We start from the raw sequence: 17183 nt of genomic DNA, 5'->3' as shown, positions 1-17183 counted from the left end.
ACAGACTCACAAGGAAGTCCTTCCAAAATTTAAAATAGTTAACCAATAGTTGGGAACAAAGTTTTTTCCTTTTGGGATAAAAGTTTTACACAAGTAAAAGCTGGCCATTGTAAGTGTCCCTGTCAGTGTTGAATGGTTTCTCTCGTTGTAAATTATATTTTTGCTTGACAGCTTGGTCTGTTAGAGGTGAAAAATAAAAGACTTTACTGCATGAGCTACCAAAGTTAAAGAAGGGGGAGAAAGCCTTAAAAAAAAATAATGCAGTCACCAGATCTAAGAATTAATAAGCTGCAATAAAATACATTTTAAATTTTTGGCTTTAACCGCTTGCCGACCGCCCACCGTTGATTGATGGCGGTAGAATGGCACTCCTGTTGGAATCGCCGTCGGTGCTTTAAGGAGTATAGGGCGCGCGTGCCGTGTGATGTAGGAGCCCGTGCGTGTGGCCGCCGGCTACCCGAAGTTGCTCCTGAGAAGGAGAGAATGGAGATCTGTCAATGTAAACAGATGGATCTCCGTTCTGTCAGGGGTGAGGAGAGCAATCTGTTGTTCCTACTGTTTAGGAACAACAATTCGCTCTCCTCCCCCAGGCAGTCACTTCCCCCCCATAGTTAGAATCACTCCCTAGGACTCACATTTAACCCCTTGATCGCCCACTAGTGTTAACCCCTTCCCTGCCAATGACATTTATACAGTAATCAATGGCTATTTATAGCTCTGATCACTGTATAAGTGTCAATGGTCCCAAAATAGTGTGAAAAGTGTCCGATCTGTCCACCACAATGTCGCAGTCCTAATAAAAATTGAAGATCGCCGCCATTACTAGTAAAAAAATAAAATAATAAAAATGCCATAAATCTATCGACCTATTTTGTAGACGCTATAACTTTTGCGCAAACCAATCAATATACGCTTATTGCGTTTTTTTTACTAAAAATATGTAGAACAACACATATTGGGCTAAACTGATCAAGAAATTTGTTTTTTTACATTTGGTTACAGTGCCGCACGACCGTGCAATTGGCAGTTAAAGCGACGCAGTGCCGTATCACAAAAATGGCCCAGTCAGGAAGGGGGTAAATTCTTCCGGGGCTGAAGTGGTTAATAATGCTTTAACAATCCTGTTTAACACATGGATACATGACTAATCTAAGTGTCATGGTTGCTTTCTGCCCCCCAAACCACTGCTGGCGCCTCCTCTCAGTTGTAAGACCACAGGCACTTTGGGGTTTATGTGACACATCATGTAACCTCTCCCATTTCAACTTGGGAGTACGGTGGAGTATGCTGTAATTTGCTGATTATTGCTTCCCTAAGCTACTGAAGGTTTTCCACCTCTGCTACATCCACAGATCTCCACCAAATCTCACTTGCATCAAAGCAACATCCACAGTCTTCACCGCACCTCTACTAAACTTGCAGCTCCTGCTGCAACATCTCTGTACTCGCAGTCTCTGCTGTATCCACAGTCTGAATCTCCACTGTGCCATCTCTGCACCTGCAATCTCCAGATCCTCCCCTGCCTAAATTTGACCAGTGCCTCATGCCTCTCTTGCGCTCCAATTCCCAGTCACCATTAGCCTACCCTACTCTACATCTGTAAAGCCCTGTGGGGCTACCTAGGGTAGTCAGCAGCTAGGCCCACACTTCTGTGAAGGGCTCCCTGGTGGAACACTGGCTACCTCTTTATTCCACAGGATAAACAGCTTCACAGAGGAGCAGGGTCACCTTGGATTGTGACACCAAATTGATTCAATAACCAGCAAAAGAGCCAAATATTTATGGTAGGGAAAATAATTATTTGATCCCCTGCAGATTTTGAAAGTTTACCCGCTTACAAAGAAATGAAGGGTATAAAATTTGTAATCATAGGTGCATTTTAAATGATAGAGACAGAGTATCAACCAAAAATGCAGAAAAAACACAGGATACAAATGTTATAAATTGAATTGCAGTTCAGTGAGTAAAATAAGTACTGTATTTATCGGCGTATAACACGCACTTTTTCCACCTGAAAACAATGGGCAAATCATGTGTTCGTGTTCTACGCCGATATTTTATCTGGGTTGCTTCGGAGGTAAGGGGGGGCGAGCGCCGCCGGTTAACACATAGTGGGATCTCTCATTTACTTGGCAGCCACTGTAATACAAAGTCCCACCTCCTGGACCGGCTCCTATGATAGACGTCACATGTCCCTGCATTGGACCAGTGTTCTGTCTATCATAGGAGCCAGTCCAAGAGGCGGGACTTCATATTGGCCACTGAGTAAAGGGGAGATCCCTGCTCTGTTTAATCTGGCATCTCTAATCTCTGTGCACTGTTTAGGCTGCATTGATGGGCAATGGTGAGGCTGCAGATGGGCACTGATCAGGCTGCATTCAGTAGTAGGCATTGACCCTTATTTTGCTTCAAAGTTCTTTATTTAAAATTTAAGTTTTTTTCCTGGAAATTCCTTCTAAGTTCACCTTTGTTCCCTTTTTTTTCTAAATTCCAGCTCCCCTATGTACCAATATAGCATTCATGTACTTTTTTTCAAAAATATCAAAACTTTCCATAAAATCTAAAGACACTTACCTTACTGTCCTCCATCCATGTTTCCAAATGTATCTTTTACTTCCTGAACAGACTGTAGGTCATGACACAGAAAGGAGTTGACCAGCTGACCTCATTAGCATACACCCTGCAACATCGACCTGCTTACCAACCCACCCATTACTAGATGCACATTTTTTAAATGAAATACAATCAATCAGTGATCACCCTTCTCACTAAATACACAATATACAATCAGATTGCATAGTGTATGGCCATCTTTATACAAGTACATAGAAGGGAGTGGACAGAAACACTCAGCTTTCAAGCCCCATTCACATCCCTGCATAGCAGGAACTCAAATTCCCACATGTGTTTTTTGGGGGTTTTTTGCAGGGGGAGAGGTGTTTTGGGGCATTTTCACTCATCACACATAGGGCAGCCCATTCACCTGAATAGGCTGCCCTACATGCAGCAATCGCCCCAAAGAAGCTTCAGAACTTTTTTTTTTAGAGCGGAGTGTTTTTACTGCGATTTTCGGTGCAGCGCATTTCTGAAATGCAAGGAAACGCACAGATGTGAATGAAGCCTCATTGTTTATGTGTCAATGCACCAATTTCACTTTCAGGCCCCATTCACATCTAGCATAGTGGGAGCAAACATTTTGTGGCTTGTTTTTCCTGTGATCCTTCATTTCTTTGTAAGTGGGCAAACTTACAAAATCTGCAGGGGATCAAATAATTATTTTCCCCAACGTATATTAAACTCATACAGGTGAATTCAATCAAGTCCTAGAAAGTCCTGGAGTCTCAGTATGGCTGACAAAATGGCTTGTGACAGATTCAAACCTCCAGCTGCTCCTTTCAGTAGCTTTACCAACTTATGCAGCAGATTTAGGAAGTTCTTAATAGTGCCACTTTTACAAGGTGGCACTATTACTGTCACACATTGTTAAGGACATTGTTGACTTCACAGCCAACAGCCTCCTAGCAATCAGTGATGCTGACAGTAGGCTGAGCCTGAGACACTAGTTGCTCATCAGATTTGCTCCTTGTGACCCACAGGCAGTGGGTGGATTCTATAGTCAATACCGGGCTATCAGTTGGCTAAGGATCCACCCCACTTCCTGCTCTTAATCACAAGGAGAGAGGACCTGATGGGGAATTAGCATTTGTGAACCCCCCTCAGGCTCTGTCCACCAAGCTTTAAAAATTATCAGGTGCTTTGCTGTCTATGCGATAGCTCAGCTACACTGAGGATGGAGTATCCATATAGACACTCCGGTCTCCTTGTTGATTTACCTGTTTAAAACAGGTAGATGACTTGAATCACGCTGGATCACATGACAATGGAAATAATATTGCTTCCAATGTTGCCCGTTGTTGCTTCCAATGTTGCACATCAATGCTGTATAGCTGTGATGCTACTTTGGGAAAAGGTACAAGCAAATAGCAACCATCCCAACCTATAACTGGACTTTACAGCAAGGAGCACATGGAAGGGCAACACATGTCAAAAACAAACACAAATTCCCAGCTCACTTACCAGCCAGCTATTTAATTTAATAGTCCCCAAAGTTGGTGCACTGGGTGCCTTTGCTGTCATTGTGCTATTGGTGAGTGTCTAGTGCATCCTTGTACCTAAGGATGGTTGTGCTCCCCAATATAGTCTATATAGTGCAGGAATATGTAATGTTCAATATAGTGTATATAATGTGTAGTGTATGTAATGTGCAATATAGTGTATACAGTGCAGGAGTGTGTAATGTACAAAATAGTGTATATAGTGCAGGAGTATGTAATGTGCAATATAGTGTATATAGTGCAGGAGTAAGTAATGCAGAATATAGTGTATATAGTGCAGGAGTGTGTAAAGCACAAAATAGTGCAGCAGGGTGTAATGCACAATATAGTGTATAGAGTGCGGGAATATGTAATGTACAAGATAGTGTACAGTGGGGATGGAAAGTATCACTCTTTGTTATATTGCAGCCATTTGGAGTCATGTTTTGGGCCGGAATCATGGGAAGAGAGCTGGTCGGCCCCTTTAGGGTCCTCAAAGGTGTAAAGATGACCTCTGCAAAGTATGTGGAGTTCCTGACTGACCACTTCCTTCCCTGGTACAGAAGGAAGAACTATGCTTTCCATAATAAAATCATCTTCATGCATGACCATGCACCATCACAAGCTGCAAAGAATACCTCTGCATCAATGGCTGCTATGGGGATAAAAGGAGAGAAAGTCATGGTGTGGCCTCCATCGTTCCCTGACCTCAGTCCTATTGAGAACCTTGGAGCATTCCCAAGCAAAAGATCTATCAGGGTGGGAGGCAGTTTACATCCAAACAGCAGCTCTGGAAGACTATTCTGACATCTTGCAAACAATATCAAGCAGAAACTGTCCAAAAACTCACAAGTTTAATGGATGCAAGACTTGTGAAGCTGCTATCAAATAATGGGTCCTATGATAAAATGTAACGTGACCTGTTAAAATGTTTAAAAAGTTAAAATGCTGTTCAAAGTTTGATTGAAATAGCTTTTGATTTCAGTAAATATGCTGCAAATACAACAAATGACAATTTTCAGTTCTTTACAACCTATAAAGTGTTTTGAAACTTACTGTGAGTAATAATTTGGAACAGTGCATTGTAAGTTTTTTATTTTGGAAAAAAAACTGTTATCATTGGCATAATAATTTGGAACAGGGTGTATGTCTCTTTTTATCCTCACTATGTAAGTGTACTACAGTGGGGACGGAAAGTATTCAGACCCCCTTAAATTTTTCACTCTTTGTTATATTGCAGCCATTTGCTAAAATCATTTAAGTTCCTTTTTTTTCCTCATTAATGTACACACAGCACCCCATATTGACAGAAAAACACAGAATTGTTGACATTTTTGCAGATTTATTAAAAAAGAAAAACTGAAATATCACATGGTCCTAAGTATTCAGAACCTTTGCTGTGACAATCATATATTTAACTCAGGTGCTGTCCATTTCTTCTGATCATCCTTGAGATAGTTCTACACCTTCATTTGAGTCCAGCTGTGTTTGATTATACTGATTGGACTTAATTATAAAAGCCACACACCTGTCTATATAAGACCTTACAGCTCACAGTGCATATTAGAGCAAATGAGAATCATGAGGTCAAAGGAACTGCCTGAAGAGCTCAGAGACAGAATTGTGGCAAGGCACAGATCTGGCCAAGGTTACAAAAAAAATATGCTTCACTTAAGGTTCCTAAGAGCACAGTGGCCTCCATAATCCTTGAAAGGAAGACGTTTGGGATGACCAGAACCCTTCCTAGAGCTGGCCGTCCGGCCAAACTGAGCTATTGGGGGGAGAAGAGCCTTGGTGAGATAGGTAAAGTAGAACCCAAAGATCACTGTAGCTGAGCTCCAGAGATGCAGTCAGGAGATGGGAGAAAGTTGTAGAAAGTCAACCATCACTGACGGCAGCCCTCCACCAGTCGGGGCTTTATAGCAGAGTGGCCCGACGGAAGCCTCTCCTCAGTGCAAGACACATGAAAGCCTGCATGGAGTTTGCTAAAAAAAAACACCTGAAGGACTCCAAGATGGTGAGAAATAAGATTCTCTGGTCTGATGAGACCAAGATAGAACTTTTTGGCCTTCATTCTAAGTGGTATGTGTGGAGAAAATGTTCAAACATTAGCTTTGAACCAATGTTGTTCAAAGCTAGATGGACTTGGAAACTCGGAGACAGTGAAATGAATGAGATGAATGTGTAATGGTATGTACATGAATGAACCATGAGAGTGAATATAATGATGTATGAGACAATGTATATGGCAGACCATGCTAAAGTTAAGTGCTCAAATGTGAAGGGAGTGAGTTGATGATTAACATCCATCAAGGAGTGTGGACTCACCTTGAATGAAGTAAACTGCTGCATGTGAATGAAACAGGAAACAGGAAGTGACAAACAGATCCCAGCCATGACTAGCCCTCAATTTATATCCCCAGAGGGACCAGTGAGCTCCGCCTCCAACACTATGTGTATGTGACAAGGCAAGCGAACATGGATAACGGTCAAAAAGACCTCAGATCTCATATTTACATTAAAATGCAATAAAAAAATAAATATAAAATGGTGTCATTTAAAAAAATGAAAAAAAAATGGCCCTTTAAGAGCTATGGTCGGAAGTGACAGACGCAATCGCATCTGCCGATGGCTCCAGTAAGCGGCGGAAGGGGGCACCAGATCACAGCGGGAGGGGGAGCCCCTCTCCCGCCACCAATAAAAGTGATCTTGTGGTGAATCTGTCGCAGAGACCACTTTTATCTTAAACCGGACCACCCACTGAAGAAGAGGATACCGGGGTTATGGCAGCTAGCTGCTTCCATTACAACAATATCCTCCTTCAAAATACCGACGTATAATGACGGTGGGTGGTCCAGAACAGAAAACTATGAATTGTCTAAAGTTGACACTCATGTGCCAACTTTCCTAGACATTCCCGGCTCCTCTTGATATATATGTGTTAAAGAAAATATCCCCACACAATTAACTGGTGTTCTACATACCTTGAGACTCAGATCATTGGAATCTTACCCTGTGTATTATTTCACAAATACAGCTTCTAATACAGATAACTTTTCATAGGATACCATATTTGCAAACCCTTATCATAATAATATATATGCTTTAATGGGTTTTATGAATATCCAAACAATAGATTGAAGAGAATATTTTGAAAGAAAAATGATTATTAAAACATAACATACATTTACATTAAAACATAACAAACATTTACATAAAACAATATATGAAGAATTATTCACTTAATTCTGCATATAAGTACTCTAATGTGATAACACTACCATGTAACTTTAGCTAATATGATTACTTATGTAATACATACAACATATTTCATTTGTGAATAAGCCCTCTCTTGTTGCTCAGTCCTGGAAACAAAATGTAGGTCTGTGAGCTCATTTGAAATATGAGTCTTTTAGTCTAAACCCTGCCGTGGACCCTTTTCTTATATTTATAGGCAGGGGAGGGCTGGCAGCCTTAGGCCTGGGGGGCAAGTCCAGTCAAGTGGCCCATTGAACCACCGAATGAGCTCACCATCCATCTACACCACATTCCCTGCACAGAGAGAGAGAGAGAGAGAGAGAGAGAGAGAGAGAGGGGGGGAGACTGCTCCATATTGCCCCAGAGAGAGAGAGACCGCTTGACACTGCCTGCACAGAGAGAGAGAGACTGATTGACACTGCCTGCACAGAGAGGGAGACCGCTTGACACTGCCTGCACAGAGAGGGAGACCGCTTGACACTGCCTGCACAGAGAGAGAGACCACTTGACACTGCCTGCACAGAGAGAGAGACCACTTGACACTGCCTGCACAGAGAGAGAGACCACTTGACACTGCCTGCACAGAGAGAGAGACCACTTGACACTGCCTGCACAGAGAGAGAGACCACTTGACACTGCCTGCACAGAGAGAGAGACCACTTGACACTGCCTGCACAGAGAGAGAGACCAATTGACACTGCCTGCACAGACAGAGAGACTGCTCCACATTGCCCGCAGTGTGAAGGGGTCACTCTCTGTGGGGGCAGTGCGAAGGGGTCACTCTCTGTGGCGGCAGTGTGAAGAAGTCACTCTCTGTGGGGGCAGTGCGAAGGGGTCACGCTCTGTGGGGGCAGTGCGAAGGGGTCACGCTCTGTGGGGGCAGTGCGAAGGGGTCACGCTCTGTGGGGGCAGTGCGAAGGGGTCATGCCCTGTGGGGGCAGTGTAAAGCGGTCACTCTCTGTGGGGGCAGCGTAAAGGGGTCACGCTCTGTGGGGGCAGTGCGAAAGGGTCACTCCCTGTGGGGGCAGTGCGAAGGGGTCACGCTCTGTGGGGGCAGTGCGAAGGGGTCACGCTCTGTGGGGGCAGTGCGAAGGGGTCACTCTCTGTGGGGGCAGTGCGAAGGGGTCACTCTCTGTGGCGGCAGTGTGAAGAAGTCACTCTCTGTGGGGGCAGTGCGAAGGGGTCACGCTCTGTGGGGGCAGTGCGAAGGGGTCACGCTCTGTGGGGGCAGTGCGAAGGGGTCACGCTCTGTGGGGGCAGTGCGAAGGGGTCACGCTCTGTGGGGGCAGTGTAAAGCGGTCACTCTCTGTGGGGGCAGCGTAAAGGGGTCACGCTCTGTGGGGGCAGTGCGAAAGGGTCACTCCCTGTGGGGGCAGTGCGAAGGGGTCACGCTCTGTGGGGGCAGTGCGAAGGGGTCACGCTCTGTGGGGGCAGTGCGAAGGGGTCACGCTCTGTGGGGGCAGTGCGAAGGGGTCACGCTCTGTGGGGGCAGTGCGAAGGGGTCACTCTCTGTGGGGGCAGTGCGAAGGGGTCACGCTCTGTGGGGGCAGTGCGAAGGGGTCACGCTCTGTGGGGGCAGTGCGAAGGGGTCACTCTCTGTGGGGGCAGTGCGAAGGGGTCACGCTCTGTGGGGGCAGTGCGAAGGGGTCACTCTCTGTGGGGGCAGTGCGAAGGGGTCACGCTCTGTGGGGGCAGTGCGAAGGGGTCACTCCCTGTGGGGGCAGTGCGAAGGGGTCATGCTCTGTGGGGGCAGTGTAAAGCAGTCACTCTCTGTGGGGGCAGTGTAAAGGGGTCACTCTCTGTGGGGGCAGTGTAAAGGGGTCACTCTCTGTGGGGGCAGTGTAAAGGGGTCACTCTCTGTGGGGGCAGTGTAAAGGGGTCACTCTCTGTGGGGGCAGTGTAAAGGGGTCACGCTCTGTGGGGGCAGTGTAAAGGGGTCACGCTTTGTGGGGGCAGTGTAAAGGGGTCACTCTCTGTGGGGGCAGTGTAAAGGGGTCACTCTCTGTGGGGGCAGTGTAAAGGGGTCACGCTCTGTGGGGGCAGTGTAAAGGGGTCATGCTCTGTGGGGGCAGTGTAAAGGGGTCATGCTCTGTGGGGGCAGTGTAAAGGGGTCATGCTCTGTGGGGGCAGTGTAAAGGGGTCACTCTCTGTGGGGGCAGTGTAAAGGGGTCACTCTCTGTGGGGGTAAAAGTTTCCCAGCCATCAGAATACAGTGATCACTGCTGCCAGCTATAGCAGCCAGCAGTGATTTCCAAAAAAAAAAAGAAAGACATGCTGGCTGTACTGAAGTCAGTTGATAGATTGAATTCTGTACAACCAGTCTGCACATAGATAGATCAAAATTCTGTTGGTTCAGCAGAAAATTAAATCTGTCTATGGTGGCTTAAATTCACCAGTCTTTGGGTTTAATATCATCCTCAAATATTCTGAAAGGAGTGCTCCACTTAGGTGTAGAAATTCACTTTGAACTCCACCTTATTTCCATAACTCTTTAGGTATTAGATGTGCAAACAATAAGGTGAGAGCACATCCAATACCTACAGAGGGTAATGGAAATAAGGTGGAGTTCAAAGTGAACCGTGTCATTACCTGCAGGGACTGGGATTTAGGGGGTTAAAACAGGCAGGGAGGAAATGTGATATCACCTCCTCTGTCTGTCACTTTTCAGAGGAGTGGCAGTGCCCGCTGCAAGTGAATACAAGCCTTTGGGCTCACACTGGTGTACTGGCAGTTTTCTATAGCCATAGTCCCTCAGACTTCTTTTAGGTTGCACATTTTTGCTGAATTTTCTGAAAGTGCACCAAAGATGCAGCATTCAGGACGTTTTGTACACTTTCAGAACATGCAGTAAAAATGTGCAACCTCTATGGGACCAGGGGCAACATGCAGGAAGACTGCCAGTACACCAACACTGCAGACAACCAGCAGCATGCCAGTGTGAGCCCACATCATAACACCTAGGGCAAGCAAAGTAATGTGGCTGCTAGAAAAAAAAAACCTCTTTGGCTGCAGAGGAGGGGAGGGAGGAGGAGTTCACTTACTTGGAAGGTCCCAGCATTCGAGCCGACTGCTCAGATTTAACTTTCCCGCCCACACATCTTCTTCACAGACAGCACACGGGCTGCCCGGAGTGTGGGCGGGGCTGCCCGGAGTGTGGGCGGGGAAACAAAGAGCAGGTCCAGCCTCTGCCAGCTATTAGTGTGGAGGAGGGAGGGGCTGGGCGGGGCTGGGCTGTGCTCTGTAACACAGACTGTCAGCCCTGAGAAATCGCTGGCTCACAGTACTGAATGGAGATGCCGCACTCGGCCAGCTCAAAAACTGCGCATGTGCGGTTTTGAGCTGGCGACACAGCAGCCTTTATAGAGCATATGAGAGCAGCCCAGGGGGCAATTGCATCTCTGCCCCCCGGCCCAGCCCGCCCCTGTTTATAGGCTGACAGAAAGAGAATTTATGATCTTAAGAGAACTTAACATAATACACTTAAAACCTTCTGGTGAGGGTTCCTTAGTTTCAAAGACAATGAACTAAAGATTACCTCTTTAGGATTTTTTTTTAAACAAGATGGATTCTGGTTTGTTCATAGCATATATGTGAAAAATATACAATATAAAGGCCTCAGGAATTAATTATTTTTAAATCCCAATAGTCCTGACACTGTCCAGTGCAGGAGTGTGTAATGTATAGTATATATAATATATATATAATATAGTGTATATAGTGCAGGGGTGTATAATGTACAATATGGTGTATATAGTGCAGGAGTATGTAACGTGCAATATAGTGTATATAGTGCAGGAGTGTGTAATGTACAATATAGTATGTATAGAGCAAAAGTATGTAAGGAGTATGTAATGTCATATATAGTGCAGGAGTGTGTAATTCACAATATAGTGCAGGAATATGTAATGTACAATATAGTGTATAATGTACATATATAATGTATATAGTGCAAGCGTGTGGAATATACAATATAGTGTATATAGTGCAGGAGTATGTAATCTGCAATATAGTGTATATAGTGCAGGATTGTGTAATGTGCAGCATAGTGTATATATAGTGCAGGAGTGTGTAATTCACAATATAGTGTATAAAGTTCAGGAATATGTAATGTACAATATAGTGCATAATGTACAAAAATAGTGTATATAGTGCAGGCGTGTGCAATGTACAATTTAGTGCAGGATAGGGTTGGGCCCGATGTTCAAGTCGAAAGCAAGTTCGACTCGAACATTGGGTGTTTGCCGTTCGCTGAATAGCGAACATTATGGGGCATGCTTTGGCTAATCACAGCGTACTCTGTTGTGAGAGTCATGATTAGCCAAAAGCAAGGTGCCTTTGGCAAATCATCGCTTAGGGGGCTAAGTCCATGCTCCACACTATATAAGGCTGCTTACACGGCAGCCGAATACACTGTTATGATTGGGAGAACGTTAGCTAGAGGCCGGTTAATTAGTGGCATGCAGGCAGTTTAATATATGTATATATATATATATAGATATATATATCTATATATATAGATATATATCTATATCTATATATATATATAGATATATATCTATATATACACACACACACACACACACAGTGTAGTCAGTGTAGAATATATATACAGTGCAGGCAGTCTAGTATATATCAGTGCAGTCAGTGTAGAATATATATACAGTGCAGTCAGTGTACAGTATAAAATACAGTGTATTGAAGTGGTTAAGGGGAACCCTATAAGAAAATTAAGAAAAAAAACAGCGTGGGTTCCCCCCCAGTCCATACCAGGCCCTTCAGTCTGGTATGGATATTAAGGGAACTCCATGCCAAAATTAAAAAAATAAAAAAACGTGTGGGGTCCCCCCAAAATCCATACTAAACCCTGTGGGTCTAGTATGGATTTTAAGGGGAACTCCACACCAAAATTTTTAAAAACATTGGCGTGCGGTCCCCCCAAAATCCATACCAGACCCTTATCCGAGCATGAAGCCTGGAGGACAGGATAGGGGGGAAGAGTGAGCGCTCCCTTCCTGAACCATACCAAGCCACATGCCCTCAACATAGGGAGGCTGCTTTGGGGCATCGTCCCCACAACCCTGGCCCGGTAGTTGTGGGGGTCTGTGGGTGGGGGGTTTATCAGAATCTAGAAGCCCACTTTAACAAGGGGGCCCCTAGATCATGCCCCCTCACCCTATGCAAATGAGTTCAACCCATAAAATGGGTTCAAAAAGTGTAAAAAAGTAAAAAACCACAAAAGACAGTTTTTGACAATTCCTTTATTAAAAAAGAAAAAAAAATGCACCGCGATGTCCATCCATCTTAAATCACTCCGCCCGACAGACCCGAAAAATAGGGAAACAAAAATTCTCCGCCTCGATGGGAGGCGTCCCACCGACTGCTGTCTTTTCGCTGTGCCAGTTGCTATATAGGCCAGGGTGGGGCCACCCGGTGACATAACTGAGTGACCTCGCCCCTTCTGATGTCATGTGCCATCAGAGGGGGACAGGGTCATCTGGTTACGTCAGCATGTGGCCCTGCCCTTACCTATATAACAGCTGTCACCACAAAAAGACAGCAGTAGCCAGGAGGCCTCCCATGGAGTCAGAGTATTTTCTGATTTTTTTCTACTTTTGGGGTCCATTGGGCTGCGTGTTAGATGATGGATGTACATCGCGGGGCACTTTTTTTGTTTTCTTTTTAAATAAAGGAGTGGTCAAAAACTGCCTTTTGTGGTTTTTACTGAGGGGGGGGGGGACCCACGCCAAATTTTTTCCTTGATTTTTATCTATATTGCCAGGAGCCAGCAATACATTACAGCCACAAGCAATTTTAAATGACATTTTTCCTTTAGAAATGTAATTTTGCTGCAGCACTGTAAAACACATGACACAGATGCGCCACTTTACAGGCAGACTAAGGGGACCCTGCAGACACAATATTTAGAGGAATATTTCATTTTAATTATTTCACTGTAGGCATTATTAAAATCACAGCTCCTGAAAAAACTGTTGTTTTAAAAACGTTGTTTTGCATTGATACATGTCCCCTGGAGCAGTACCCGGGTCCCCATACACTTTTTATGGCAATAACTTGCATATAAGCCTTTAAAATTAGCACTTTTTCATTTTCATGTCCTATAGACTTTAATAGGGTTCAAACCGAACCAAGGGGTGTTCAGCCCATCCCTAGCGCAGCAGTGTGTAATGTGCAATATAGTGTATATAGTACAGCAGTATGTAATGTACAAACATAGTGTATATATTGCAAGCATGTGCAATGTACAATATAGTGCAGGAGTATGTAATGTGCAATATAGTGTATATAGTGCAGGAGTGTGCAATGTATAATATGGGGGTTCATTTACTAAGAAAAGCGGGAATCCATGGTCGCTCTGCACTTACCGTAGTTACACCCAATTAAGCCTTCAACTAGGCGAACATGCAAATGAAAAAACATGCCTTTGTAAATATCAAATCTGCATATCTGTGAATTTGCAAGTGCCAATTGCTACAGAGTTTAATATATGGAACTGCACTGCTGTCATTATCACATGAATGTGAATAAAACATTTTTATGTGAGATGTGCTCTACCTCGTGTGCATCTATTTATGTATATTCCAATTAGTATTCCTAGTTAGTTTTCTTCTTTTTCTAACGAATGCAGTTATGAATGAGTATTACAGAGTAATGTCTGCTATTCTGTAAAGTTACATGTATTGAACATTTAAGTTACATATCTGTTATATGTTTTTTTTTATGTTAATTTTGTTTGTTTTTTTATTTTAGCCTGGAGTTCCCCTTAAAATCTATGCCATTTTTTTTTTTGATGCTTAGAAAATCACTGAGCTGACATATTTCATGGTTTACCTAGTTCACAAAAGAAGTCGGAAGAAGACCCCCGGAGTCGGAAGAAGACCCCGGAGCTGCCTAATAAATTACTTTAAAAACCTGTGTACTGGTTTTTCATTGACACTTTTTTCCCTAGGTGATTGGGTAGGGGTACGATGTACCCCATACTCATTCACAAAGGGTGGGGGGCTGGGGTTGTCGGGAAGAGGCCCTTGTCCTCATCAACATGGGGACAAGGTGCTTTGGGGTGCCCCAAAGCACCCACCCCCCCATGTTGAGGGCATGCGGCCTGGTACAGTTCAGGAGGGGGGGGGCGCTCGCTCGTCCCCACCCCCATTCCTGACCGGCCAGGCTGCGTGCTCAGATAAGGGTCTGGTATGCCATTTTTTCAGCATAGGGGGTTCCCCTTAAGGTCCATACCAGACCCAAGGGCCTGGTATGCCCCTGGAGGGGGAACCCATGCCGTTTTTTTATTTAAAATTTGGCACGGAGTTCCCCCTCAAGATTCATACCAAACACAGTGCCGGGCATTGGCGGGGATCCAAGTCGGATCCCCGTTCATTGAAAGTCGGACGCATGCCGGCTTCATGTCGCAGGGCAAAGTCGGATCCAAAGTAGGACGGCTGTCGTGTCGCACCAGTGTGAACCCAGCCTTAATACAGATTTGAAGGGGTATGAATAGTTTGCACTTAATAAAATATGTATTTATAGTCTGCAAGTCAAACAAAGCAAAAAAGAATCAACTTTTTATTTCAAGATTATCATAAAGATTTGGTACATTAATGTACTTGGGCAAAAAAAATAAAAGGCATGGAAATGATGCTCCAGCATTTGACAATATAGTTAGAAGGGCCCTGCTCAAAAGAGCAATCTAAAAGGGTAGGACAATAAAAAATTCACACATTAAAAATCACATTAGAAAGCAGGGATACAAATCAAGCTAATAACAAGCATGACTAACCTTTTTGGTGACCAGAACTCCTCGCCCCAAACCCCTAAAACATTAAACTGCAGGATTACCATAAGAAAAAACAGACAAAATTAATACAGAATCCAAAAAGGCAACGCACAAAATCGACACACACACACTTATGTTTGGAAATAGCAGGAAGCTTCCTTTTCACCTAAACCATTACATAAACTAGATTAATATTAGCAGTTTTAAGTCTAATGCCCCGTACACACGGTCGGATTTTGCGATGGAAAATGTCCGATCGGAGCGTGTTGTCGGAAATTCCGACCGTGTGTGGGCTCCATCGGACATTTTCCATCGGATTTTCCGACACACAAAGTTGGAGAACAGGAGATAAAATTTTCCGACAACAAAATCCGATCGCGTCAATTCTGATCATGTGTGGCCTGTTCCGACGCACAAAGTGCCACGCCAGAAGAAATTCCAAGACGGAACAGCTCGGTCTGGTAAACTTAGCGTTCGCAATGGATACAGCACTTTCGTCACGCTGCAATGTTAAAAATGGTTTAATACAGCGCACTCTCTTCTTCTTTATAATGTGACAAGAATTAAGTAGTTTTGCTGCTCATAGTCACACACACTTCTCACAAAGTTTTATTTTTGTTTTTTTATTGGGATTCCCTGAATATATTGTTATTAGTTGTCACATCTGACAGTGTTTTTTTTTTTTATTTAATTTTTTGGGGGATTTTAAGCCTTTTTTTTTGGATTTAATGTTTGTTCATTTTTTCAAAGGCTGATCTTTGTTCAATGTTATTTTTCTTTTTCCTCCAGAATATTTTTGTGTGTGTTTTGTGTGTCAAGTTACCCCAACACCATTGATATCTTTTATTATTTAATCTCAAGGAGATTGTTTGTTGTTGGTGTCCCTTGTTCATTTCACATTGTATATTTGAAATGTACCTGAATCCTCACAAAAAAACTGTCCTTTTTGAAGTAAAACACACATAGGCAAGTATAATTCAAAACAAAAATTCTTTATTAAGGGATCAGAACCAAACAAAGAGGAAGGCAACACTGGCTCAACATGAGAAATTAGCGAAGCCTTGGACCCCCACGGCAGACATCAATTCTTGAACATCAAAATTGGTGGCCTGAGGAGTCCATATGTAAGGGAGGGCAGTCTGGTCCAGAATTCGCAGAGATCCAGATAGCAGCAGATGACATCTGTGTCCCCAGGCTGTGGTACCACAAGAGGCTGCATCTTTTGGCCGACCAGACTGGATCCAGGGTCCTCACTTTCTGGTCTTCCTTTCATGCTTCATTCCCAGCTGTGGCTGTGCAGTTGGAGATGTGGCAGGAGGAGGAGTAGGACCTGGAGGAGGACTGGGAGGACCTGGAGGAGAGGGAAGACGAGGAGGAGGACCTGCAGGAGGAGGAGGAGGACCATCGCAAAGGTGTGTCTGAGCTGTCATTTGGCCCCTCATACCTTTGTTAAGAGCCTCCAATATGAGCACCTCACACATGACTTGTTGGCCCTCCTCCATCCTCTGCATTTTATAGGCAATGACGGCAGCAATGTCCTCCTCCACGGTCTGTCGTGCTCCCAGGACCTCTGTAGCCCTCCAAAAGAGTCCTCCGGTAGCCTCCTCTAGGGCACTCCTCCTACTGCCACTTTCTCTTTTCAGGGGGGGTGGAGGGACCTGCAGATCAGCCAGCCGGCTCGGCCCGGCCACCTCCTGGCTGAGACTTCCCTGTGTATGAAAAAGGGACATGGTTGTAATGTTTTGCTTCATCAATCACAATCCTAAATTAGTACTCCAAACTAACATCTAGTTAACATCATTGATTGGACAAGCAGAAATATTTAGAGAAATGCTATACCTGGCTCAATCTGGGCTCCTCCACATGTTGCCTGGAAGGCCCAGGTTGGGCGTCAGAAGCCTCAGCCGGGGGGGAAGGAAGCGTGGAAGGAAGACTGGAGAGGGATGGCCTGGGTTCAGTCTGGCCTGCCAGAAAATGCAGCCTGTCGTAGTACAACATCCTGGGGACATAGATGTCATCTGCAGTTCCGGATCTCTGTGAAT

Source organism: Aquarana catesbeiana, linkage group LG10, assembly GCF_042186555.1.
Source record: "Aquarana catesbeiana isolate 2022-GZ linkage group LG10, ASM4218655v1, whole genome shotgun sequence".
NCBI classification, from domain to species: domain Eukaryota; kingdom Metazoa; phylum Chordata; class Amphibia; order Anura; family Ranidae; genus Aquarana; species Aquarana catesbeiana.
The sequence above is the reverse complement of the archived record's forward strand: the minus strand, read 5'-3'. Positions refer to the sequence as shown.